Raw genomic sequence first — 25,649 nt, 5'->3', positions numbered from 1 at the left:
ACCTTGAGGGATTAGAGTCCAATATTTTCTGACTGTGACTTTGAGCAATGTTGCCTGGGGTTTTCACATATAGTTAATCTTCTGATTGACTTTAATCTATTTACACAATAGCCTGATTCATTTAAAAGGCAAAACAAGCCTGTATAACCCTTGTCATTATTTTTAAAGTCACAAAAACATCAAAATTAAACCTGTATATTTCATCACCCTGAATATTTGGAATCTTCCAGTATTCTAGATACTGGGATCCCAAGAACATTAGTATTCCAAAGGATACTCTTCACCATCAAAACTCTCAGCATTTATTGACTAGTCACCATGACCCAAGCACTTTGTTAAGTGCTGTGTACATATTACTTAATTAATCCATTCTTCCAAGGAGTAACTTCCCAGGAGACAGATATGATTAGTATTTCCATTTTACAGGTGAAGAAACCGAGGTGAACAAAAGTTAAGTAAGCTGCCCAAAGGCAGGCTACTGCTAAGTGACACAGTCTCTATGTTAAACACAGCAGTTTGATCCCTAAGCCTAGACTGAACAGTTATTCTCAATGGCTAAACTAACAGCATCTTTTCTTAGACATAGAGATCTTTAAGAAGTTGCTAATTACCACTCACCTCTTTGTTACTTTATTTGAGAACATGTTTTCTTTTCCCAGTGCCATATTTAGATGTATTGAGGCCACATATTTGTGTTCAGAGCTTTTATCCAAATGAAAGAGAAAGTGAGTCATCAGGTTTTAGATGCTTCTTTGACTCGAGTGTTCTAATTTTGCTTGTTCTCCCTGGAAATGTGCAAACATCCTGAAAGTTTGTGTGACTGAAGCTTCTGAAGTTAGACAGAAACATCCCTTACATCACTTCCCATTATTCACCCTCATGTTGGTCACTTAACTCTTCTGCAAACTCCCTTGACTGCCATCCTACGTTAGCACCTAACATCTGGTCACCAAAGATAAAATTTGTCATTCTTCCGCTTTTTTTAAGCTGCCGTATTTTCTGTGCATTTGAGGTTTGAGTAACAGTTACTGAAAGCCAGTTTCTCTCCTGGATACATGAAGATGGAAGTATTTGAAGGAAGTGGACCCCTGCAAATGATTGATTTCTGGGTGTTATTTTTTAACATCTTTATTGGAGTATAATTGGTTTACAATAGTGTGTTAGTTTCTGCTGTATAAAAAAGTGAATCAGCTATATGTATACATATATTCCCATACCTCCTCCCTCTTGCATCTCCCTCCCACCCTCCCTATCCCACCCCTCTAGTTGGACACAAAGCACCAAGCTGGTCTCCCTGTGCTATGCAGCTGATGATTTCTGGTTTTGAAATCATTGGTGGTACTTGATGAAATATAATGCTTCAGTTCAACCTGAAGACAGTTGCAACATGTCATTCTAACCCATAATAGCCTTAATTTACTGGATAGTGACTGAAGAGCTGTGTAAGGGGTTCAGCTGCATTTATCTAATTACCTTGTGACAAAAGAACAAGCTGCTTCCCAGTCTGCCTTGACACCCTAACTGTAACTGTAGGCAGATCTGAAAAAAAAATTGTCTGGGCCTCCATACAATTTAGTTTAAATAAGGTAAAATGAAGAGATTACTGCTGTTGATATTTCTCACTTTCTTTTTGAGAAAACGTCTGACCGTATTGGCATCAGGAAAAAAATCCCACAAACCATCTGTGCTAAGAGCTGTATGAGTTCAAACTCTCAGAGTGGAATTCCACGCAGCCCCTCTCAGAGGCAGAACCGCTGCAGAAAACTCCCCAGGTGTTCCGTTTACAAGAGGGTGGGGAAGTGGGAAGTGTTCTGCTAATCGGATGTGCTGTCCCAACGTGATGGGCTGTGGTGTACGCTGGTCCCGCTGGGGTTATTTGCTGCAGGAGCACAGACACTGGACACCATCACACCACACGAGGGAGAGTTTTCAGTCCAAGGCATTTATCACAAGGAAGGACCAACTTATTTCCCTCATTTGGAGTGTATCCTTTCTTTGGTCCTGCCCCAAACGTCTTCCTAGAGATTCAAAGCAGAAGAGATAGAAGTTCAGCAAGTAGAATGAGAAATGAGAGGCAACCGTTTTCACATATTTTCACACCCATTTGAGATATTTTCCTCCATTCAGATAACACACACACACACACACACACACACACACACAGAGATTTTAAAGCCGTATTGGAAACATGGTTTGAAAAATTGGAAGTAAATATTGTGCCAGCTTTGAAAGTATATTGAGGCCTGACACGAATCCAAGGGGATCATTGGTTAAGGGTGAGTATGCCTTCTCCTGGGTACACATGAAGGAGGGCCCACGTTCAAAATCACAACGGAATGAAGGAGACAACAAATACCAATTCCTCACAAGTCAAGGTCAAGAGTATATTAATGGTAAGACAAGCCACAGCAATGAGAAGCCCACACACCGCGGCAAAGAGTAGCCCCCGCTCACTGCAGCTAGAGAAAAGCCCGCATGCAGCAACGAAGACTCAACGCAGCCAAAAAATAAATAAATAGATAGATAGATAGATAGATTTATTAAAAAATAAATAAACCACCCCCGCCCTGAAAGGAATGACAAAAAATCAAATTTCTAAAAAAAAAAAAAAAACCAGAGTACATTAATGGTCAACCATTAATAAATCTGAATTACGCAGCATCGTGTGTTCTAAGTTGAAAACATGAACATCATGCGTTCACGATTATGACGAGGGCTAGAATGTTTACATAGGATGAAAAATAAATGAATAATTCTGAATTATAATTGATTTCTCAGCTGACAGAAACTTACATCTGAAAACCTGTTTATATTAATTTATAATTCAGGATCATGTGGCTTCCATTATAATTCCAATCAGCCCCACCAACACCAAACCATTTTTAAAATAGCAAATTAAGAAGCATAAACCAGGAACTCGAGCCCCAGTTTCAGCACTATGTAATATATGCAGTTTTCTCACATTCCTCCTGTGACTGTGAGATAAGATGTCTGAGTTTTTTCTTCTTCTTTCAGTCAGGGGATAAAACTTATCAGAATCAACGTGTTTTTAGGTCTACTGTCAGCATTTAAATAGTGAAGTTATTGTAGAGATTTGGGATCATTATTTTTCACCACAGAATAATACATAGCAGTACTAAAAGAAAAATATCACATTTTTATTTTGTTAAAAATAACTGTGGTGTTTTTACCTCAATGTGAAAATAAAAAAAGGAGTAGAAGGTTTGTCTTTCCCCCTTTAGTATTTAGTTCACCTGATATTTGGGCCCTCTTGACTTCTCACTTCTAATTTCCAACCACTAGCCACATTTTCATTCCATCAGAAGTTGTCTGTCTCCTAAAATAAGCCTGTTCCTGCAACCTGTTATGAGTAGGCTATGGCAGAGTATATTTTCCAAAGACAGCAGCAATGTTCTCTCCCATCCCAAATGCTCCCCTAGGACCCTGCAACTCCCCCTTCAGTCTTGAATGTGAGCAGGGTTGTGAGAGATATGAAGGCACTGGAATGAAGCAGAAGTGATGCTGTGTGACTTCTGAGGCTAGGTGAGCTTCCCCGTGTACGCCAGAACACTCATGTCAGAGCCCTGAACCGCCCTGCAAGCGGCCAGCTGCCCCAAAGCCACCATCCTATGAGGAAGCCCAATCTAACCCCCACAGAAAAAACACTCAAGAAGACTTGGGACAACACGAAGGGAGCCCACAGCTACTCCTGCCCCTGCTTCTCCAATTCAGCCACTCTCTGCAGCCACATGAGCACCCTGGGCCAGCACCACCCCGCCAAGCCTCTCTTGCCAAACAGCTGCCCCACAGAAACAGTAGAGATAAGGAAATAATTGTGTGTTTTAAGCTACTAAGTTTGGGGGTGATTCATTACATGGTAATAATAACTAGAACATAGGTACTGAGAAGAAAGTAAATTCCCAACCAAGGTAGTACCCCAGCTTCAGAAATTCATTGGCAGAAGAATTTCTGGAGAAGGTCTATTTAAACATAACCATTCTGCTTGGCAAGTTCCACCATTTCTCATTAGGATGTTGAAAACTCTAGATCATCATTGGTGTAGAGATTGAGACATTTAAATCATAAAGCTAACCTTATTTTCTTTGGTCTATACCTCAAATGAAATTGCGGAAGAGTCAAACCCAGAAAGAAACTGGAGTTATAGGGCAAGTAGGTTGAAGTTATTCTGAATCAACAAGAATTTTTCCTGAGTACATCTCTGCTCTCTAGCGGGCAAGGTCTCCCCATTTTCAAAGCTGTAAATACCAGAATGGCCTCCTACTGTGCTGCTGGAATTTTATGCTCCTCCATGGAAAGGAGAGCTATGATCATAAGACAAAATGGTCTAGGAGGCGACATTTTCCTCATTCTTCCCTGAAAGTGCTGGGTTTTTAATTCAGGTGTATTAGGTTGTGCTTTTGGCCGGCTGCTTCATAAATAGAAGTTCTTCAACACTTACGTGAGTAGCGTGTGCTTTGTCTCATAAGCAACAAAGAGAGGGGAGCTCTGTCTTCTCCAGGACCTCGTCGCTCCCTACGGCACCTACCACAGCCCTGCACCTCAGAAACACTTGGAGAATGTGAAGTGTGAATAGGAGCGTTCCATCAGAGATCCAGCAAGATCTTTACAAGTGTCTCCAAGGTAATAATAAATAGCTATCAATATCAGACTCATCTAAGCTAGACTCTTTGGCAATCATGTGGATGGAAGTGAAAAATGGGATAAAACAAAGGAAAATGTTGCCTCCTAGGAGCTGTCTTTCCTGGTAATATCATCTAAAAGAGCTCTTGTTCCTTTGGTCCCACAGCCTCTGCCTCCTACCCCTTCAGAAATTCTTACCCCACCAGGCACACGATGTACTAACAGTTTATCTTTGGTCTTGCAGGACTAGATTGTACACTCCTGGGATCAGGGACAGCAGGGAACCCTGCTGTGTCTCCAGGGCTTGGAAGAGAACCTGGCACAGAGTAGGTGTTCAACAAATATTTGTGGAATAATTTAAATTCAGACAGCAAGAGTAATTAAAAATGGATAGTTGGATGAGAGAAAGATTTAGGTGAAAAGAAAGGAGAAAAACCCCTGCTTCAGGGACTGAAAACAAATAGGTTCTTGGTGGAACACAGGAGAAAACTTCAAAGATTCCCACCCTTTGTTCCAGGCTTCATTTTTTAAGCCAAAATTAACAAGACTCAGCAGAGCATCAGACACATGATTTAGCAACACGCTGATTCTAACCACACAAGAAGCCTCATTTTCAAAATACCTTTGACCAGAGAGGAAACAGTAGTTGTGTTGGATTCATTTTCCTTTCTCATGATTATGACATTGGCAGACATTACATTTTCACTTTTATTGACCGTGTTTTATATATATATATATATATATATATATATATATATATATATATATATATATATATATATATAGTGAAAAGGCTCCCAGCAGCATCCTTATCACTTTGGTACCATAATCCAGAGATTAGGACAATATCTAACTCTCTTTAAATTACTTACCTAATGCCTCTAAAAGAATGGGTCAGATTATTCCTTTCTTCAGGTATTTAACAAACACCTACTGTATGCACACCTGTATTGGGCATTGTCGGGAAACCAAAAATGATTCAGATGCAGATCCCATCCTCAGAAGCCAATATGGGCCCCACCAGGCTGCACTATTTTCAGTGAACACCTGTACAATGTTTCTTTTCTGTAGAAGTAAGTAACAGTTTATATTAAATCACTGAGTTTATTTTCACTCATCTCACCAGCTGTATAGCCACTTCCATGATATTCTTTAATGTCATGGAAAATTTCTTCTGAATCGTGTTGTCCTCTCTTTCTTTCTTAAAGCAGAAAGTGAGGGGAAAAGTATTAGGACAGCTGGTCTATGTGCCTGTGGCGAAGGAGGACTGAACACGTGAGAATTTTTTTTCCTTCGTTGCTGCATTTATCACCACGACATGGAGAATTTGTCATTTCAACAAATCTCCAGATTACAGGGGTTCTCTTTTTCTTTTTGAATTTCTGACTTTATGAAGACATTGTTTTTTTGTTTTGTTTTGTTTTTTGCGGTACGCGGGCCTCTCACTGTTGTAGCCTCTCCCGTTGCGGAGCACAGGCTCCGGACGCGCAGGCTCAGCGGCCATGGCTCACGGGCCCAGCCGCTCCGCGGCATGTGGGATCTTCCCGGACCGGGAACCCGTGTCCCCTGCATCGGCAGGCGGACTCTCAACCACTGCGCCACCAGGGAAGCCCGATGAAGACATTTTTATAGTCAGACCTATCAAATTCATTTACTCATTCATTCATTTATTCAACAAATATGCCTCGAGTTACTATTGCCTGCCAAATAGTACCCTATCTCAAGGATCTTATGGTTTTGAGGGCAGATAGACATGAAAACACACAATTTTAATACAAGATCTTTGATTTAATAAAGGTATGTGTAAGCCTGAGGGAGGCGGCAGGGAGGTAGCAGTGGGGGCAGTGAGGAGCAGAGGAAAAGGAGAATGAGGGAAGATTCATAGAGAGATAACTATTCCGCTGCAAGCAAGAGAATAAGTAAAAGACTGCTAGGCAGAGAAGCAAGAGTGTCGTGGGGAGGTCTGGGGATGGGAGGGCGTGTTACAGGCAGTTGGAAAAGTTAAAAAAGATAAGAATGCAACACAGGTTGTAGTATAGTTGGAGTGTAAAATAAAAGGGGGATGTGGCAGAGAAACTGGAGGGGGAAGCATCTACTCATGGAAAGACCTTGCCTTTCATGAAAAAAGTTACATTATTTACCCCAGGGGGCATGTGAAAGCACCACAACTTTTTGAGCAAAAGAATGATAGAATCAGATTTTATTTTAAAAGATCTGCTGACAACATCGTAAGGATTGAACTAATGATAATGGATGAGAGGGTGGAGGAAGCAGAAGAGAGATGGAGAGAGGTAAGGTAAGTTGCTGAAATAACACAGGTGAGAGATGATGTTGTTCTGATCTAAACAGATTCTGTTCTGACTCTTTTTGATTAGCTAAAATCAGATTATCAATATGAAATAATGAACAGAGAAAAATTAGACTAAAGACATTACTTTGACAAATACTTATTTAGTACCTATTGTCCACCAGATGATGTGGTAGTTGCCAGGGAGAGAAAGGTGAGTCTTTGTCCTAAGAAAGCTCCAAGCCCGAGGAGTGGGTCAAATCAAGTCAACAGCATTAGCATACAACAAGATAAGGGCTATATTGAAGCCTGAAAGGCCCTGGAAACAATGATAGAGGATCTACATTCTCTGATTATCACAAACACTAACTTCATAAGAGCAAGCATGGTTTTTGCATACTTACTTTGTGCCAAACTGTGGGTATGCTTTATCTACACAATCTCCATAAAGGGCAAGATACTAAAAGTTACTTTTAAATTGTCTGTCTCTTCCTTCCAAAGGATCTTAACTACGCAACACTATTCTATGTGGTAGCTCCTTTGGACTACACTTCTTTCTTTCTTTCTTTCTTTTTTTTCAGCTACAGTAAACACTTTATTTCTTTAAAAAAATACCAATTTAAAGGAAACATGGTAATATTTGTTAATATTTGTTAAATCTAGTTTGTTAGATACATGGATGTGTCATCTATTATTCATTTTCTTTCCCATGCTTATGACATTGGCAGACATTACCTTTTCATTTCTGTTTGACTAAGCAATAGTACTTTTGCAGTTCCTAGTTTTCCCCCGTGGCTATGATTATCCAAAACATATAATTATCAATATGTTAATTTTTTTAAAAAAAGACATTAAAGATAACCTTTTGCAAAGGTATACATTTGGACTGCTAATTACAGCACCTAATTTATATTGCTCTGTTAATGATGGATTTAGCTTTTGCTTAACAAGATTTTAAGAAAACATTAACAGATTGCAAATTTTGTCCCTACTTTTGTGCTCTAGTTAACAGCCCAGCTGAATATTAACCAGCAACTAGTTTTACAGAGGATGGAGCCTGAGGTCACTTGGAGCAGCGTGTTCAACCAGAGTACCTGACATGCATCCTGCTGCTCATCCTGCCACAGGCCAGGGATGTAAAATTGAATGCATTTAAAACTGGGTGCATTTTGTCAACAACACAGCCTGGCTTCCCTTGTTTAGTTAAGTTGTGTGCTGCATGGCTGTTGGGAAGACGTGGTGATATGGTTGACGAACGTTTATGTGGAGGTAAATCTATCTCAAATTGGCTCTGAGACCCTTAGACAACAGATGTCTGTGACAGCACCTTTATCAGTCAAAAGATTTTCTGCTTTATAGTTTACTTATAACTTTATTCAAATCAAAGAAGCAGGTTTTTATGAGCTGCAAAGCCCTCTGGTCCCAAGACCATGCTCCATCTACCATTCGTGCAAGCTGTTTTCCTAACATCAATCTTTTTCCCAACTAAACTGTAAATTCCCTAAAGGCAGCAACTATGTATTATATTTATTCTGCAAACCCCAATATGCTGCACATGAGTTGCGGACAAAATACTTCTACATTTGGCTCTGCTCCTTGCCATCTGTCTATCTTAAGCAAAGTCCCTTCACTTCCCCAAGCTTCAGTTTGCTAATGTATAAAAAGAGGGAATAATATCTTCTGAGGATTAAATTAGGTAATAAATTTTAAAACTGCTCCATAAACCTAAATAAAATTGCCAAACAAATATAATCTAAAACATATTAATAATACATATATTACCAAGCATTTTACTCATATGAATATAATCTTCTTGCTATTGATGTTTAAGCAAAATCAGACCCCCGCCCACCGTGTATGGCAAACCTCTTAGAAAAAGAATTTCTGAAAGGAGAAAATATATTTGTTTCACATGATTTGTACAGTACTGTCTCATGTGGCAACGATCTTACTTTTTTTATGATAATAGCAATGCTATCAATTATCTCCAGAAATTATAGTGCTGAGGAAATCTATGATATTTACCAAGAAAACGTGTTTTAACTCAAAATACAGTCTATTTAAAGTGTTTTGAATTCCAATTAGAAAAAAAGTGCAAGAAGTATTTATATTCAATGGCAAAAAAATGGAGAAGAGATTTAAAGAATGAAAAAATATGAAATTAATATATATTCAAAGTGATGGTCTTCTACAAAATAAATTCCTATTTTTAATATCACAACAGCAGAGGGAAAGAACTGTAAGCATTGCGGTCCTTCTGGAATATTCATTTGGTTTCTATACATTTCATTGGTACACTCATTTTGTTTTTAACTTGAAGGATTGAAGTTCTATTAAAAAATAAGTGATGCTGTTTTTGAGAGGGTCTAAGATCGAGTTGGAGATATTAAGTCCAAACCCCTCATCAGCTTAGGTTGTGTGAAGTATCTTCTTTATAAGCTTTGTCACGGAAAAGAAATGCACAACCTAAAAGTTGAGAATTATGTTTCATTCAGCAGACATACTGAGGACTTAAGCCTGAGATACAGCCTCTCCAGAGTACATAGGAGTTTTTACAAAAAAAAAAAAAAAAAAAAGCCAAAAAACAGGCTGTTGAAACATCAAAAGATTACTGTTAGTTAAAGAAAACCAGACATCTCAAGTTTATGAATTTAGCACTTTTCTATATATGGGAAGATGCAAGAGACTGGGCTCATTGAAATCATTTCTTGGCTATGCACTTTAACTATCTAGGGCTAGTATCCTGTTTTCTTCATCCTGAATCCCCCCGGAGGTATACTGTTGGGGGAGGGGGAGGCACTGCAGTGGCGGATGGCTCAGTGGTCCCAACATCCTTTGTTTAGTGATATGGCAGGCGACATTCTTTGTCCACAGCCTCAACTCACTCTTTTTACCTGGTAAGTCAATGAAACATGCAGTAGGAATTAAAAAGATATCATCCAGATCTTAGAAGGTAAGGCAGCCAATGGGTTTATTCCCACCAATATATCATCTCTATCCTTTAGGATCAAAGATTCCACAGCTGCGTGTCTTCCCTTTAACCCACTGTAAACGAGAGAGCTAGCTACCTCACCTAAGTTGGAGTTCAGTTGAGGGCTGTCCACTTCCCCCCAAATAAGAATATGCCTTAGTGGGGAATGAGATAGGTGGGAGGAAGTAATCCTGTATTAGCATACCCTAAAGAGCAGTTTACAAAATGCTCACAGGAATTCCCTTAGTCCTTTAGAGACTGACCCTTCCCAGACTTAGTAACTAGAGGATTTTCTTAAAGATTTGTCTGCTGGGTGTTTCCTTGACTCACCACTGTTCTTGTTTGTTTGTTTTCTTACCAATGCTACATTTTCCTTATGCAAATAATTTTGAATTGTCATGGTTTTTTATTAACCCTAAACAATGGTATTATAAAAGGGTGACAATGGCCACAGTGTGACTATCACCTAGCTTATTGCCAGCACTGTAGAGCTCAATCCTTTGCATTTTGGAGGCCCTGAGTGACCACTTGGTGAACGGCCACTAAAGTTATAATGTGTGGTCCCAAAGAGACTGAAAGTAAAAGAAAATCCTGCCATTTCACACAGGTCATAGAATCCAGCATGTATTGTTCCTCAGAAAAGAGGACATTTTCAACATAGCCAGATTACACTGGGTGACCGTTCTTGAAACACTAGTTTTCATTTATAGACTAATCGTATTCCTTTGAAGACTTGAGATACCAGAGTGGCTTTAAACGGCATCTAGAGTCTCTTTTTTTGTTGTTGTTAAACTTACCAGTGTCAGAATTCACCAGTGCTGTCAACAAAGGGAGATATTGTTTCATCTAGTTATAATGTGTTTTTTTAATTAATTAATTTATTTATTTATTTGACTGCGTCAGGTCTTAGTTGTGGCACACGGGATCTTCCGTTGAGGCATGCGGGCTCTTTGTTGTGGCGCACGGGCTTAGCTGCCCTGAGGCATGTGGGATCTGAGTTCCCCGACCAGAGATCGAACCCACGTCCCCTGCATTGGAAGGCGGATTCTTAACCACTGTACCACCAGGGAAGTCTGAGTCTCTTTTTTCTGATCTTCCATCTACCTGATGTCAAACTATTCCTAACTCTGAAACGATACATTAACCTTTTTTCCTGAGAGACATACAGAGCCTTATTATTGATCACTTTTGTTGAAAATAGAGCATCATATTCTCATATAAAATGACCAATGATACTGTAATCAAATGTTCTTTATATTTCCAGTTAAGGATTGATTCCTTTCTAGGACCAAAATTCTTTTCAAGTAAATGAATAACCATTTATGCATCCAGTAATGCATCCTGAACACTTATGCTGAATCCTATCTATGTTCTGTACTAAACAGATTATCCAGCATAGCTTGGGGCTGGAGCATGTCCTGACCCATTTATGAGTGGGTCAAGGTGAGGCCAATGACTAATGTTAGAGGGTGGCTCTACCAGATCTTTAGAGACACTGAATGCAGAATGAGGGTGACATAAACGTCAGAAGTCTTCAGAGAGAAGAAACACAGATGTCTCTTTGATCTCCTCTCCCTTTTCTACCCATCCACCACATTTCACATTTCTCCCCTAATCTATATTGCTTAGAAAGCTGCTTTTTTTTTTAAGGCACCCTAGATGCCCACTGAATGCCTGTATACTTTGTCAGTTGCCTGATAATCATAAAGATAAATAACCAACATTACCATAAAATAGTGAATGTAAATATTGCTTATAAAATTCAGCACAGCGAATGTAATTAACATGAAGCCAAAATTGCTTTTGCAGTTTACCCAAAAAAGAATGGTGTGTCTTTAGAGAGGACCCTAGACTTCAATACCCCTAATAGAGAAAGAAAAGCGCCCTTCCCACGGAAACCACGCTGTTTTTCATCCATGCAGCATTGGCGCCCCCTCCCTGTTCAGGACTGAGAATGACAGCCCAAGTGAAGACGTGAGCAAACAAAGCGCTCTGGCTCTGTTATAACTCTGAATTCCACCAAAGGCAGAAGAATTAGGTCAACAATTTTCATCTAAATGTGGAAATAAGCATCATGCTGGCAGGACTGTTTTGTGGGCATTATTTATTTCATCCATGTGTTTGTTACTGGGTCATTTCCAGTTATGTTTATAATCCAAAAACCTGGACCTAGTCCAAAATGAAAATGACAACTGGGTATTCTTAAGGTTTAACAGCTAAGAGTTGATCAAATATATTTACCTGAGGAAAAAACTTAGAGGAAAAAACTCCACATATAGTGAAAACTGTTAACTAGCAGTGCATGTTAGTGCCTATTATCACCATAATTTGTGTCACAAACAGGATCTGCAGGGCTTGTGAAAAATAGAACGAATGATGGTACTCCCTTGAGCAATACCTAATTCCAACCACCACCACACCTGGTGTGATGAAAAACGAGGTTTCGTTCTCCTTACTCCTTCAGCAAATATAAGGTCATCGTGTACCCTTAAATATGGAAACAGAACATAACTCTGTGAAAACCAAACAACAGATGATACCTGTACATATGTGTGTTTGTGGGTATAATCACCAATGCTGTTCTCTTTTTCTTTAGATGTCATACAGCTGCCTGTAAAGGGCTAATTTTTCATTCTGTAGAAAAATCAACTCAAGCTCAAAAAGAATAAGTGACTTCCCTTTGGTTTTAAAATTCATTCTCATGGGGTTTCCAAGAATTTTCCAGTCTTATTCATTGAACAACCCTGAATTTTCGAATATCAGAATTTTTGGTTGGTCAGATGGTTGCTAGAAAGTGGTAACTGGCTATTCATGCCCATTTTTATTACAGAGTAATTAAAGAAAATTAGGAAGAAATAACTACTTGCAGATTTTACTAGGTTCAAGAAAACACAGAGTTAGAGGAAGCTGTTGTTTGGTTTCTTGGAATTTGTTCCTATTTTTCAAAATACCAACCTTGGCTGCAATTATGGGCATGAAGTTTTCTGAGACAAACTCTTGACAGCTTTTGACTATTACTCATATCTTCTTTATCTCAGATTAAGTAGCTATTAATGTTTATTCTGAAAGGAAAAGGGATGGAACTAGACTCCCAGCTTCCCACCGTTAGAAATACGTCTTCAACTGAGTCCAAATTCCACATTTATCGGCTGAATTTTTTCCCTTTTGTTTTGGACTAATTTCTTTTAAGAGATTTGAGGTGTTTGCATAACCCATGCACCACCTAGTGGTTAACAGGTGGAAAAAGTCCACCTAGAAAAATAAAACACGAGAGCCTTTCAGAGAGAACAATTAACAAAATACAGTATTTCATCTTTGAAATACTACTTAATGAGATATGCCATTTCGTATATAGAATTAAACAATCTGAAATTATTTTAATAACCTTTGAACTGTGCTTATCACGAGGATTATCTATGGCAAGGGAAAGGCGTATTTCTGGATTTTGTTATGTTGAAATTCTTTGGAGACAATTGCTATTGTGTTTTAGATCAGCTTGTAATCATCGCTCTTTCACACACTTGCCAGAGTAAGAGTGGGTCAGGGATCAAGCGCTCCGAATAAGGACCAAACAAGCTGGCATCAAATTTCTGGCTCTGCTTTCTACTACCTGAATGACCTTTGGCAAAATTACCTAATCTCTCTGACCTTCTGGAAACCTTTCCTGTAAAAAGGAGATAAAATAAAAAACCACATGTTAAGCACTTATAAAAATGCTCAACACATGTTAACTATTCATTAAATGTTAGGTATTATTAATTATTATGAAACAAATCAGAAAAAAATGTGTAACAATTTCATATTTACCTAGTTCTTCAATCAAGCCAATATAAAAAGCTAAAGTTGTTTTCCACTAACATCATTGGCCTGCCATTAGCCATGGCTGGCTGCTCGGAGAATAGATAGAATTTACAAATTTCCATGGGAATTTCAAAGGCCCAACAGGGATCATTTGGGCCCACTTAGTAAGTCAACAGCAGTGCATCCTTCAGACAATGGGTGTGGAGGGGGTGTTAGCAAAATGGAATTTCTGCCTCAGTAGACATGGGCCCAAAACACACTCCTCTTTCAGCCTTTTAATAGATACTGGCCCATTCTCGAACTCTTTACTAAACTATCTTTCTGCTGATGGTGCTTGAGCCAGTCCACTATTCATTACTGAACAATGAACAAAGGAGAGTGCTATTAAAATACATTCTAATTTATTTTATTAATTGGGTTGCATGAGAAGTCAAAGAGGAGGAAAGTTATTGAAAACACTATCTGTTGAACAAGGCTTTTTGTGAAAGAGCATAGGGTAGATGAGATTTGATTGATGGAAAGTTAAAGGAGCAGAAAGATTAAAAGGAGCAGAATTCAGGTGCTGCTAAAAGAATTGGGGAAGGGTGCCTGGGCAGTCATGGGACAACATGTGAGGATGGACTGCTTGGATGTAAAAGACCTTGACATCCTCTGTTCACTGTACCTTGCCTCATCCTGGGGCCAGCGATTGATAAATTACTTCTAAAACACACTCTCATTGACTATAGCTCCATCGTCAACTACCAACTAAATTGACTCCTTGCTTTTTGATTTATTCAGGAAACTTCTATTGAGTATCTGCTTCACCACCATCATTAAGTGGTTTCTCCATACATAGAGAGTAGTGAATTACTAGCAATAAGTCAATGACTGACTGTCTATTGTTGATGAAAAATTAATTAATAATCAATCTAAGAACGAAATAGAAAATTTTATTGGAGCCTATCTGAGGATTGTAACCCAGGAGACAATCTTTCAGAAAACTCTGAGGACTCTTCCACCTATTAAAGGTCAAGCACAATTACATATGTTTCTGAGACCAAGAGTTACTCATCAAATGACGTTCTGACAGTTAACACAATCCAGATCTGCGTGTACAAAGTGAGTAGTGGGTCATCATGACCGCTTACAAGACTAGGAAGGAATATTATCTCTTCAGGATTAATGCAGAAGTACAAGACACCCTGAAGAGAAGGGAGGAGGCCAAAATGGGTAGAGATCATTTTTATGCTTAAATTTTCTTGTCTTCCATAAAACATGAATTTTATTTCATCACTGTTCTTTGCATTCTTAGTGTTGAAATATGGTCTGCCTGTTCAAAAGTTCATTCAACAAATATTTTTTTAATGACTGCTGTGTACTAAATACACGTGCATATGACCCACTGGGATTTAGTGACCTAGATGGACAAAGTACCAGCTTACATTGTGGGGGAGTGCAGTAAGTAAACCGACATGCAAAACAAACAAGAAAAGAGCTAGATCACGGTAAGGTCTACTTTGAGTTGATTGGTCAGGAACTAACTTTTTTTGAAAAATTTAAATTTAATCTAAGATCTGAACAAGAGCAGCTAGTCGTATAAACATCACGCCTGTAAACATCCTTCCAGGAGAAGGAACAGCCAGAGAAAAAGATAGAAACAAGACTGGCATGTTCAAGAAACAGCATTCCTCAGATGAAAATTTTCTCCACTTCTCTTTCTGGATTCCTCACTTGCTCTCCATGAGAAGGGATTATTTGCAGCTAGTAGTCTCTGGCAACTAAAGTAATTTCCTGCCTAATTATGAAACTGTCACTAAAAAGAATTGGATGGAGTACTTCCTTTCTCAAGATTGCTCTATACCCATTAAAAACAGCCTAGAAAAAGCATCCAATTTCTTTAATCAATTGTTGGGGGTTTATTAACATTCTAGTTGCTTTGCTAGACATTTTGCATGCATGACCTTGTTTAGTCCTCATATAAGTCTTATGATAAGGTAAAAAAGATCTCTGTTTTATATATAAGTAAATAGGGCACACAGTTATTAAGTGGCAATGCTGAGATTCAAACTCAAATTTCTCTGAGGCCTCCTTAAAAAATATAGAAGCAGCCATGGGCAACATCGATCTACTCAGAAGCAAGATCCCATCTTTGGGTACCATACAGGTGACTAAGAGATAAGCAGGGCTCTCCAGCTATGTACCCATTACCAGCACACCCATGTGCACGCGCACGCACACACACACACACACACACAGAAGGAGAACTTCAGCTGTCTAAACTCTTCTAATTTCTTATTGTTACTATTCCAACATAATTCTGAGGAGCACTGGTATTGCTATATAGAGAGCACTTCTTTTGTATAGAAAACTGGGGACTCAGAAGTTAAGAAAAATGTATGAAAAGAAGAGGAAAGTCTTTAGGGTATGAGAAATGGGCAAAGAAAATTATCAATTAGGTTTAGTGTTTAGTAGGAAATAGCAATTTCACTTTTTAAAAAAAGTCAAGTCTGATGTCTCAAGAAGTTTCTCATCTAAATGGAGAAAAAATAAGTATAAAAAACAGTTTTGGCTCAAGTAAGAAATTAGCTGAGTATCAGGATTTGCATATTGGAAGAGGAAGCTGAGAAAATCCAGAGTATCAACAAGGCCGTTGAACAATGACCATTCACAGTGATCTTTATTTTATTGATATAGAATGATTCACTTAAATAAATTTTGTGGAAGTGTTTTAAACCAATCTGCCATTTTGAAAGCAGCTAGATCTGGAATATAAGTATATTGTGGACCTAAGAGTGGTTTTTTGAGTCAATGTGGTGTCAGGATTTCCTAGGAGACAAAAGTAAGAGAAATTTAAAAGAAAAAAATCATAGAATGGCACAGGGTATACTCTATTATCTGTTAAATATAAACTAATAGATATTTTAAAATTATCATAATCACAACTTTCCCTTTGATGTGAGCCCTTGGGTAAATTTACAGAGAGCAAGAAGGCTGTATTGTATCACAAATCTCCAGATTAAAACCTGTCAGTAACAATACATACTGCTTCACTGCAGTGTTTCACCATACTTGTGTAATCAAGCAGGAAGTCCATGGATCACAGCCCTGTATTGGGCATCAACCACATCCTCTTCAAAGGAGAATGTGTGATGGGTGTTTGCATTGCATTTTTATATTGCTCTTTTGAATCACAACTTACTAAAACAAGAAAGCTTCTTCCATAGATAGCAAATCCTTTCTTGTAAAAGCTAATCAATTCTGTTAACTTTGGTAGATTTCTGTTTCTCCAAATTAAAAACACTTGATAATATTTTTTAAACAATTGTTAATATTGGATTTGGCTTGTACTCCATTCAGCAGACATATGCCCTTGGATGTAGATACAGAAACCATGTAAATCATATACTATTCATATCCTTAGAGAGATATTGAATATTGAATCAAGGAACAACAGGTTTTTTTTTTTTTTTTAATGAAGGAACACAAGTAGAAGGTTTTGGAAAACAAAAAAATAAAATATTACAGCAGAAAAATACACAAAAAAAGGGCTTAAAGATGAAGAAATATGACTGACAGGTCAAATATCTAATAATTGAAGTTCCCAAAGGATGAAAAAAGGCAGATGAGAAGAAATTATAAAAGCCATAAATCAAGAATATTTTGCAGAACTGAAGGACTTGAAATCCAGATTAAAAGAACCACTGAGCACCCAGTACAATGAACAACAACAAGAAAATGATGTACCTAGGGATCATCATCATGAAATTTTACAACCCTAGGAATAAAGAGAAGACCCAAAAACTTTCAGAGAGAAGAAAAAGGTCATCTATTAAGGAAAACATTGTACTCCTAAGGCAATATTAGAAACTTGAAAAAAAAAGGAAAAGCAACATCATCAAATTCTTTGTGAGAAGCATTTTCAGTCTAGCATTCCATACCCAGCCAAGCCACTAATCAAGAGCAATGGTAGAATAAATAGACCTTTCTGAACATCCATGGTCTTTGAAACCTTGCCAAGGTATTTGAAACTCTAGTTCGGGAATTTTCTCAGGAATTTCTGGAGAATGTTCTCCATCAAAAAAGGGGAATAAACCGAGAAGAGGAAGACATAGGATCCAAGAGAAAATGAGATCTCATGCAGAAGAATGTCAAACGGGATCCCTTGATGACAGAAATTTCCAGGGCAAAAGCTTTACAGTAGGCCATGAAAGCAACCAGTACAGATCGGAACGGAATGACTGATAGAAATGTCCAGAAGAAAACAAACAATCAAAAAAGTGGAAGTGATAGATTTTCTGATGTATTTGTGAGGAAAAGTTCATTAAAAAAAAAAACAACTGGGGTATTTGAGAAGAACAGGCATTTAGAGTAAGGTACATAGAAAGCTAAGCAAATTAAAAAGAGAATAAGAATTATCTCAGGAGGAATACAAAAAGTTGTGCAAGAATAGAAAAATAATCACAACACATTATGGGAATCATAACAATGCAATCAGTGAATATTGATTTAACCGAAAATTATGATACAGTCATTGATTGACAGGGAATGATGTAAGAGAGCAAAATCCTCATCTATGGAAAAGGAAGTCAACAGATACTGTACTGCTCAGTCTTTAAATACAGTACTACATTCCAGTAAAAGGAAGGAAAGCTTCTTAGAGAAATGCCTGATTTCAGGTCTGGAGTAAGAAATGTACAAAATGAGCCCAGGACAATTTGTCACGCCTAAAAGCAAGGATGCTATCAAAGAAATTGATTTCTTTGAAATTTGAAATTCTTTGAAGTTTGAAATTTTTTGAAGTTTGAAGTTTCAAACTTTGAAGTTTGAAATTTTTCATTATAAAAAGAAAAAAAGAGTTGGAGTGTAGGGTTGGGAGGAAGTAAAGAGAACTTTTCTAGTAAATGAACTTCAGTCCTATTTGAATATTTTAAATAAGAATGTAAATGTATGTATTCCTCATGTAATTTCTAATTAACTGAAATTTTAGATTAAAATTTAAAAGAAACAATAGTGTAAGCAAATTTCTTAGAAGTGTGAAGTTAATTCCCATGGAGACTAATAAGGGTTGAAAGTCTTGGCTGAAGGGAAGTACAACAGGAACATGAAGAGGGGTGAGCAGGGAATTGCTGTTTTGTTGTTTGTAAGCCTTTTGGTCTTGTTTGGCTTTTAAATTATGTGCATATTTTACTTCAATAAAAACAAACTTTAATTTTAAAATATTTTTAATAGAAGATAATGGTCTTTGGGATCACATAGAACTTCATTAAAAACTTAATTTGGGCATTTACCAGCTAAAAGGCCTTGAGCAAAGGCTTAATCTCTCTCAGTTTGTTCACCTATGAAATGAAGATAATACAACCACTTGTGGAGTCACGAAGCTTTAACGTAATACATTTGAAGCACTTAGCCTGGCACATAGTCAGTATATGGTAGACATTATTACTGTATTATATTTAGAACCTTTGCTGAAGCTGAACTCTAAATCTGCTAAAAGCTGAGACAGATCTTCAAAGACTGCCAAAATACAGCGTGTATAGATATGGGCGTTGAGTGGGGGCCAGATAGTCTGTCCTCTTCCAATTTAAGGAACAGAGAAAGTTGGAGTAATTGTGCCCTTAGTGTATGAAATGTCCTCAGGAGTGGAAGTCAAGTTTCTCTCATGTAAAGGGACAGAGAAGCTTTCTCCAAGACACAAGAATACTAACAAAACTTTAGTGGCTGGTCTGTACTAAACTAAACTCTGGTGATTTAAGATCCCAAAACTCTTCAAATCCAGTTAGGTGGTTGCAACTTGAATTAGATCCTGAGGGAGCTGAGAGTAAGCAAATTGGCTTTTCTACACTTTCAGTACATTGTTAACAGAAAGGCAGAGAGAATAAAGAAACTCTTGGATCAAATAAATGATGATCAGTATCAGTAAGACTAAATCAGGAAGACACAGGGACTTCCCTGTTCACACAGTGGTTAAGAATCTGCCTGCCAATGCAGGGGACATGGGTTCGATCCCTGGTCCCGGAAGATCCCACATGCCACGGAGCAACTAAGCCCGTGCGCCACAACTACAGAGCCTGTACTCTAGAGCCTGAGAGCCACAACTACTGAGCCCACGTGCCACAACTACTGAAGCCCACACACCTAGAGCCCGTGCTCCAGAAGAGAAGCCACTGCAATGAGAAGCCTGCGCACCACAACAAAGAGTAGCCCCCGCTCACCACAACTAGAGAAAGCCCGTGCACAGCAACAAAGACCCAACGCAGCCAAAGATAAATAAATTTAAAAAAAAAAAGGAAGACACAATTTTTTTATATAGGTCTCAAATTTCTTTAAAATTAGTTATAATGATATGTCAGTTTCTTATACACTATAGATGGGTTAAATTTATGCTTTTTAAGTTTTGTTTTAACAGAGAAGACGTAATTGACCACCCTGTGTTGCCAATTTGTTCTCCCTCTCTCTCTCTCTCTTTCTCTCTCTCTCTCTCTTTCTCTCTCTCTCTCTCTCTCACACACACACACACACACACACACACACACACACACACACACAATTAATTCATGTTAGTCTAAGTATCTAAGTGAAAGTTTTCCCATCTTTACTAAAAAATCAACTGCATTTTGAGTAGCTGTGATAGACCCAGGTGGCTGGCTAACCCACTCCTCTTTCCTCTACCCACCTTCACTCTAGAGGCTGGAAGAGGTCACTCTGGTAGACTTTTTCACAGCTAGGCTAGTCATGTGACCAGTTTCCAACCAACAAAGTCATGATGACATAAGAGGACATTTGGGGGCTTCTGGTAAGCTTTTTACTCTTTGCTTCGCTTCCCACCTTGAAGGAAAATGTGGGCTTCCACGGGAGTAGACATCCTGAGACCATGGAAAGTCACACTAACATGCTAAGAATAGTGAAATGAAAAGAAGAAAAAGTGAGCCTGGGTCTTCGATGACCGAGTTGAGGAGACGAACACATCCCTAACTGACACAGCAGCGCTTTAGATTTCTGTCCTGTTTACTGTTGAAATTTTTCTTTTTTCATGTACCAAGAAAACATTAAGATGCAAATCTGTTATATAAAATTTACAAGAATGCCATCTAAATGCCATCACTCCTGAAGCATTCCCCTTCAAAAATGCCACTTTCCCCCCAAAAATGTAAAGTGTGTTCAAGGCTCCACCATCTTACTTCTCTTCACTAAGGTGAAGAAAGGAACACAGGAAGCAAAGGCAGAGACAGGCTACACAAATTATCTATTAAGTGAATTCTTGGGGGAGATGAGGGATGTTTGAACCATCATGGGTTTCTTTTTTCCAATTGCTTCCTATACTCATAAAAATGTTTTTATTTTATATATTTTATTCTAAACTTTATGCTAAGTGAAGGTGCAGGCTCTTTAGATTCCAGCCGCATAGATTCCAAATAGTTGGTCATTCTCTCACATCTCTGTGACCTGAAACAAGTTACCTGATCACCTTAAGCCTCGGTTCCCACATCTATAAACTGGGGATAATGAAGATACCAAATTCATAGGGGTTTTGTGAGGGCTAGAGGAGCAAACCTACACAAAAATGTTAAGTATAGTGTTTGGCACAGTTCCAGGCTCAGCAAATGTTAGCTGTTATGACTGTAACCACTACAACTCTATTTAACAAACACCTATTTAGTATTTACTATATGCCAGGCACTGCCTTAGTGCTTGGCAAATATTAATTTACTTATTATTCATAAAACCCTGCGAAATTATTACTACTATTACTATTATTATATCAATTTTATATAAGATAGCACAGAAAAATTGAGGAACTTTTCAAGGATCACACAGCTCAAAGGTGGCTGAGCTGGAATTTGGACAAGGAAATCCTGGCTGTAGAATAGGTGCTGTAACCCCCTGCTCTGCTACCCCACCTTCTCCTCTCCCTTCCCTCCTTCTTGTTCCTCTCTAATGCTCTAGTGAGTGGTAAGCATTAAACAAACAGACAGGACCAAAAAGTTTCCAGTAACAGGCATAGAGGTAATTTTTAAAGACTTAAAAGCTTTTTGGTCACCTTTACTTAAAATATAAATTTTTTACTTAATAATATTTCTGTTTATTTTACTAAGTATCAGTTGCCATATTATAAGAGAAAGTAGAGTTTGAATAACATTAGCTACAATGAGTGCTTTCAATCATCCTCATTATTTTTTCATAGCAAGCAAAGAAGGCTCTCTATGTTTAAAGCAAGGAGACTTGCCAATTGTTTTCATCAGTAGGAGTGAAGATACCCATTTCACCTTGAGGCTCAGATATGAGACAGAAGAAGGCATCCTGAAGTAACTATTTTCAGTGGGATTTGAAATTTAACATATTAACTTGAATTTTATTTGCAAACATTACCTCTGACCAACAGACCTGTTAAAGACAGAGGCTGTTTCTTCTTTAAAAGAATGAAAGTATGGTGTTCCCAGAGAAGCTTTTCACATGAGTATATGAGATGCACAGTCTGCTGTTTCCAAACTCCTATGCAGACACTGCCACTTAGAATTTAACATTGTCATGTTGCCACTGGGACAGCTAAGTGTTATAGCTTCTATCTGCTCATGATGTACCTTCTCACTGTACCAGCAGCTGCTTAAAAATGTACATCACACGCACATGAAGCATCCCCCTATGGGCCATGGGCTCCAGTTACCTGTAAAATAAACATGGACAAAATTAGCAGTAGGATACATGTGTGCTGGTAGGATGGCATTGGCTTCAGGTGAAAAGTGAAAGAAGCCAAAATCCTAATGACCATCTCATTCTAACAGGTCAGCTAAAAAGATGCTATAGCCCTTTTCTTCCTCTTCATTCATTTGTTGACTGAACTGAGGTCACACTGAAAGATACTAGTCTGCATGGGGTAGCACTTAATTCATCCCCTCCCCCTCCCTGCCACCAAAATAATCCAGAGTGGCAGGGGTTCCAACAAAATTAAATGCAGGAAAAAATAAAGATACTGGTATGTCTTGACTATGTTTTACTCATAACACTCTAAAAATTCATTGCTAAATGAGTAATTGAAGAAGTAGAGGAGTCAGCAAACCTGGGAAAATTATTTAACTTCTCTGGGACTTGGATTTCACAAGGCACATACTCTGCATTTAATCATACTAAGTTATTTTCAGTTTCTTGAAGGGACCGCGTTTGTTAAATATTTGTATTTCCAGCCTCCACATCTATTGTCTGTCACTTAGTAGCTTCTCAGCAGATATTAGTTTTTTTCGGGTTTCGGGGGAAATCTACCATAATCAATAACTGGGAAAGAGAAGGAATATAACTGCTCATTTGCTATTTTCTGCCTCGGTCTCTCATTACACAATTAGTTACGCTTGTATGAATGTAAAAGCTCTGGGAAAATAAATCATTTCCAAGAATTATTAGAGCGAGAGGCTTTGCCTTGGAAGAGATCAGAGAGTTGCAGCAATGTCTCTACTGTTAATATAGTATACTTTTACTTTGTTTCTGGATGGATATAGTTTTTACAATGTAAATGAAAGATGTAAAGAAAACCCAGAAGCCTGAAACAGACCAAACTAAAAAATAAATTATCAGGCCAAGAATAGCTCTCACTGTACTGTATTGCTTTCATTTACTTATGTGTTTCTCCCTTCTACCAAACTATAAGCTTCCTCAGAGCAAGAACTATATCTTACCCATCTTCGTATCCAGGGATGCTGCTCAATGTATTTCACAACCAGTATGGGAGAAGCTTTGACCAATCAGAACAGATGCTGACTATAAACCACCAATGTGGCTGGAGGTTTGTGCTGGTTAAATATTAGTCCTAATCTATTCCTAGTGCCTACTAGCACAGTGCCTGGGGAAATACTAGATACTAAATAAATGTTTAGTGGATGGGTGAAGAAAGGAATTAATAAGTGCATGAATGCCACAAGCCAATCATCCCATGATAGCCCAGTTCTTCCAGGATTGTCCTACTATAGAGGATTCTCAAATCCTTCCACTCTGTAAATTTCCTTCGGACTCAAAGGCCTTGCACAATGCAGAGAGGAGGACTGCAGGTATTATGGAAGCCATGTGACCTAGAGTCCCCTGGAACTGTTCGCAATGGATTCAGTTAGCCCAGGGCTTTTTGATAGTCCCTACAATCTCGGGTATTTTTAAGAACATAATCTCGGTAATAAACACAGAAAGCAACGTGAATGAGGCTTGTTGTTCCAGAAAACAGGCTGATTGTCTTTGTGCTTTTGATACAGCCATGCCTAGTTTGGATACAGAAATGACTGATTTGTAAGAGGTTTCTAATGGTTATTTTATGTTAAAATAGGATTCTGTTGAAAATATTTTTTTATCTTCCCATTCTGTAATTTTGGATAAGCATTTGTATGTGTTTCTTTATAAGAATATATTGTAGAAAGGAATAAAAATTATTATTGAAGTTTATGAAAAGATATACTTTCCTACTACATAAGTTTGTAAAATAAGTCTTAAACCCCATTTCTGCCCATTCATCATCAACAAAGCATTAAATATTTACCAGATCCTCAAATGGGCACTTGTCAATTAGAAGCCACCCAGCATTCATGGTCCTTTCTTAAGAGATGCATATAGTCTCGCTGGGGCAGGAAATCCAGAGACTTCCCTCCATCTAAAAAAATTAAAGAATTGACAAGGGCTGTCAGGCCCTTCTTCTCACTGTCCAGGCATAGTCAAGGGTGAACATGCAGCCTAAACTAGTCTGATCACTCTATGCAGGCATTTTTTAATTGTCAGCAGAGTGACCTAAGCATAGAAAAGCAGATGGAGTTGATTGATTGCAGTGGCTGTGTCGATGGAGGATTCTCAAATGCTTCCTGCTGCAGAGATCTACTGGACCTGACTATGTGTCCTGGGCTTGGATCTTCATCTCTCCCTACAAGCTTTCAAGCTCTTAACTTATATTTTCAAATAAATGTAATTCGAGTTGAAGTTAAACAAAATTAGTTTCTGTTATTTGCACTGAAGAACTAAAACTATATTTGGTATAAGGAATTAGAACTATAAACAGGTGTATAGTACTGTCCTTGTCCTCAGTGACTAGACAACCTAGTTGAAGAGGGAGAGAACATAAGTCAAAGTCCAAGCAAGAGGCAGAAAATAAGCATGGTGGTACTGGAACAGAAGGAGAGAATCTGAGTAAATTTGGGGGTCAGATTTCGGATGAAAAATCATCCCCCTTCACCATCCTCACTCCTAGACTTTGCTCAATTAATTGATAGACAGCCTTGACTGCAAGGTGTCTATATAGGCTAGATAGTGGAGACAGAAAAGGAGCAAATGTGGCTGCTGCACTCACTCTGAGAAGTGCTATCTAGTTGGAGAAACATGTCATACATTAAAATATTAGAAAGTAATACAAAACAGGATATAGCTCAGTGTTAGATTTGCTCATGCAAACCTGAGGTACTATAGGACTTCAAAGAAAAGAGTATGCAAACAGAGAAAAACAAACCTGACTCCGTATTGGATCTATTCCTTTAGCTCCAACCTCTGTGCTCTGTTGCTTGTGCTTAGTTATACTGGCTCTGCACCTTTGCAAAAGAATGTTGCTTCTAGCCTGAAATATACATAATAGCTCTTTCTCAAAGCTCTGCCTCCCAAGCTTGACCTTTAAAGGTATAACACTTTTCCATTCATATAGAGATAAAGTGTTGCAGAACAGAGAATAACATTTATCTTGTTGGAGGTTTACAGGAACATCATGACCAGACATACTTGGACAGCTGCAAGAACAAAGGACTGTCACATCCACTCCATGGTCTGGAGAGCAGCAAAAAGTTTATAACAACCAACCATACCCCCTCCTCTTTTTGTATAAAAGAAGGCTGAATTCTAACTTGGGTAAGATGGTTCTTTGGGACACCAGTCTGCCATCTTCTCAGTCTGCTGGCTTTCCAAATAAAGTCACTATTCATTGCCCCAACACTTCATCCCTTGATTTATTGGCCTGTCATG

At 38.3% G+C, this 25,649-nt stretch overlaps 1 long non-coding RNA gene across 2 annotated transcripts; it reads right to left on the bottom strand.

Moving 5' to 3' along the window:
- Nucleotides 1-1,261: 1,261 nt before the first annotated feature.
- LOC307176135 lies at nucleotides 1,262-25,225 on the bottom strand. Of its 2 annotated transcripts, XR_013824615.1 has the most exons (5): nucleotides 25,147-25,225; nucleotides 24,193-24,303; nucleotides 22,065-22,344; nucleotides 20,356-20,574; nucleotides 1,262-2,018 (listed from the first exon to the last, which is right to left on the bottom strand). It is a non-coding gene; the product is annotated as an uncharacterized lncRNA (long non-coding RNA). The 2 variants fall into 2 exon arrangements; XR_013824616.1 differs by lacking the exon at nucleotides 20,356-20,574 and having other exon boundaries at nucleotides 22,262-22,344.
- Nucleotides 25,226-25,649: the final 424 nt, after the last annotated feature.

The sequence above is a fragment of the Stenella coeruleoalba genome (assembly GCF_951394435.1).
Source record: "Stenella coeruleoalba genome assembly, chromosome: 17".
Classification (NCBI taxonomy): domain Eukaryota; kingdom Metazoa; phylum Chordata; class Mammalia; order Artiodactyla; family Delphinidae; genus Stenella; species Stenella coeruleoalba.
This window is presented reverse-complemented; position numbering and strand designations above follow the sequence as displayed.